General features: G+C 44.2%; 1 pseudogene; it reads right to left on the reverse strand.

Moving 5' to 3' along the window:
- Window positions 1-435: 435 nt before the first annotated feature.
- On the reverse strand, window positions 436-2,919 carry LOC111547855 (annotated as a pseudogene).
- Between the last annotated feature and the right edge of the window lie 371 nt (window positions 2,920-3,290).

The raw sequence follows: 3,290 nt of genomic DNA on the forward strand, positions 1-3,290 counted from the left end.
GGCTGAAACACATGAGACACTGGGGTTGAAGCAGTCTAGCTTAGCAGAGGCTTAAGTTATTCCAACCCCAGTCTTGATGGAGGTTGATGCAAGCTGTTGAAGAAAGCACAAGACTCAACCCAAGCACCTGAGTATGGCCTCCAGTTGGGTCAAAGAAGAATAGGAATTTGGGAATAAAACTTTTTTTTTTTTTTTTTTTTTTTGCAGGAACTGGCAAAGTTTTAATGTTTAACAATTAATAGCACAATTGACCAAGGTCCAAGATGTGAAGATACCATGTTTAAGAAACTGGGGGGTAAATCACTCTATAGACTAACTATATAGTATGTGATAAAAATGCACACTTTTTATAATATAAAACCTGTCTACACATAGTAGTTAGCTGCAAAAAGCCATTCAATCTTCTCTTGGCTTGGAAAAATGGTGTTCCAGATTTCAGTATAAATTATTAGCAACCTTCACCTCTTGTGTGGTAGGTATCTTGTTTTCACCTTCCAGTTCTTCCACCCCAGCCTGTGTCATGAAATCTGCAATGTTCTTCTTCAGATCATCAATGCAACTACTCATATCATCAATTCTCCCAATGATCTGGCCAGACATGGTCTGAAATTTATCTTGGATCTGCTGCAGGAGTGTCTGCACCACTAAGGTGAGTTCCTGCTCAGTCTTGGGGTCAGTCTCGGCTATATCCCTGGTGCCCAGCTTGGTAGTGATTGTAAAACATTTTTTAACCTATTCTGGGACCTTAAGTTCTATGTGTAAAATGGGAAGAGAAATGTAATGAGGGGACTATTAATATATCTCAGGAACAAGTATAGACTTGCTAGTGGGAAGAAGATCCATCTTCTTAAATTTATAGGGTATTGGCCAAGTTCAGGAGTTTCACAGTGATCTCTACGTTGGCATTTTTGGGTTATGTTCCTATATAATGCACGTTGCATGATCCTTCTAGTGAGTTTGATTAGACAATGTAGCACAGCTTAATTTGATTTTTCTAAGCAGCCAGCATGAGTTTTCTCTAGGTTGTTTCCCAATAGACTCTGTGTATATGGATAAGATTTTTTGGTTAGGCAGACTTTACTTTTTGCAGGAGCAGCCTTTAATATGGGGACATGGAATGTCCAAATACCAGAATGGGGAGGACTTTACTCTGTGGCCTCTTCCCATCCTAGAGGTCTTATTCCCTCTAAGTAATCTATTTTGTTTTTTAGAGACAAGATCTCATTCTGTCACCCAGGCTGGAGTATAGTGGCACATTCATAGCTCACTGCAGCCTCCAAACTCCTGGTCTCAAGCAATTTTCTCTCTTCAGCTTCCTGAGAGCCTGACAACAGGCTCAGGCCACCAAACCCAGCTAAATTTTTTAAAAAGGTTGGTTTTGAACTCCTGATCTCAAGCAATCCTCCTGCCTTGGTCTCCCAAAGTTCTGGGATTATAGGCATGAGCCACTGTGCCCTACCCCTGTGGGTAATTTTTACAATTATTATTAATATTTATTTATTTTTGAGATGGAGTCTCACTGTGTTGCCCAGACTGGAGTGCAGTGGCATGATCTTGGCTCAGTGCCACCTCTGCCTCCCGGGTTCAAGCAATTCTGCCTCTGCCTCCTGAGTAGCTGGGATTACAGGCACCCGCCACCACGTCCAGCTAATTTTTTGTATTTTTAGTACAGATGGGGTTTCACCATCTTGACCAGGCTGGTCTTGAACTCCTGACCTCGTGATCCACCTGCCTCAGCCTCCCAAAGTGCTGGGATTACAGACGTGAGCCATCACGCCTGGTCTAATTATTATTATTACTCTTTGAGACAGGATCTCTCACACTGTCACCCAGGCTGTAGTGCAGTGGCACGATCATAGGCTCTCTGCAGTCTCAACTTCCCGGGCTCAAGTGGTCCTCCCACCTGAGCCTGCTGAGTAACTGGTACTACAGGTGTGCACCATCATGCCCTGCTATTTTTTTTTTTTTTTTTTTAAGTAGAGACAGGGTTTTCCTTTGTTGCCTAGGCTGCTCTCAAACTCCTGGACTCAAGTGATCCTCCCACCTCGGCCTCCCAAAGTCGTGGGATTACAACTGTGAGCCACCATACCCAGTTCAATTATTTTTTAAAAAATTTCTAGGGGCTTTTTCTTTATTTAACCCCTGTAAGAAAAGTAGTAGTGCCCATATGCATAGATACAGGGATATGAGGAGATGGAAGCGGCAGGTTGTGGGACACTGACTGGGGTAGCTTTTCCATGGTCAGAATTGTACTTACTTCCCTCTCTTTTGGTCTATTTTTTTTTTCTTCCAGGCCACTTAATTTTATTTGCTTGTTTATTTTTAATTGTTTTCTTTTTGAAAATAAATTCTGTCCGGGCGAGGTGGCTCATGCCTGTAATCCCAGCACTTTAGGAGGCCGAGGCAGGTGGATCACCTGAGGTCAGGAGTTCGAGACCAGCCTGGCCAACATGGTAAAACCCTGTCTCTACTAAAAATACAAAAATTAGCCGGGCGTGGTGGCAGGCACCTGTAATCCCAGCTACTCAGGAGGCTGAGGCAGGAGAATTGCTTGAACCTGGGAGGCGGAGGTTGCAGTGAGTCAAGATTGTGCCACTACACTCCAGCCTGGGTGACAGTGCAAGACTCCGTCTCTAAATAAATAAATAAATTCTGCTGAAAGGGTTTTTTTTTCCCCCCAAAGAGACAGAATCTTAGCTATGTTCCCCAAGCTGGCCTTGAACTCCTGTCATCAAGGTTGCAGGCCACTTTAGACGTGTTCATTCAGAACCTGGAAACTCGTAGGAGTTCTGTCTGGCTGATCTCCCTTACTTTTCCACTGCAGTATTTGGCTGTGCTTGTGTTTTCTGTGACCCCAGAATTTATTGTGCGCTCACACCTGCTGACCACTCCCTTCTTGTTCTCTTTTGCTTCTGTCATCTTAGATCAAAAGCTGTGAAGTGGCCAGGCAAGGTGGCTCATCCCTGTAATCCCAGCACTTTGGGAGGTCGAGGCAGACAGATCATGAGGTCAGGAGATTGAGACCATCCTGGCTAACATGGTGAAACCCATCTCTACTAAAAATACAAAAAAAGATTAGCTGGGTGTGGTGGCAGGTGCCTGTTGTCCCAGCTACTGGGGAGGCTGAGGTGGGAGAATCACTTGAACCCAGGAGGCAGAGCTTGCAGAGAGCCGAGATCACGCCACTGCCCTCCAGCCTGGGCGACAGAGTGAGACTCCATCTCAAAAAAAATAACAAAATAAAACAAAAAAACCGCAACAAAAGTTGTCAAGCATAATTTGGGATGGCA

This window comes from Piliocolobus tephrosceles, chromosome 3 (genome assembly GCF_002776525.5).
Source record: "Piliocolobus tephrosceles isolate RC106 chromosome 3, ASM277652v3, whole genome shotgun sequence".
NCBI lineage: Eukaryota > Metazoa > Chordata > Mammalia > Primates > Cercopithecidae > Piliocolobus > Piliocolobus tephrosceles.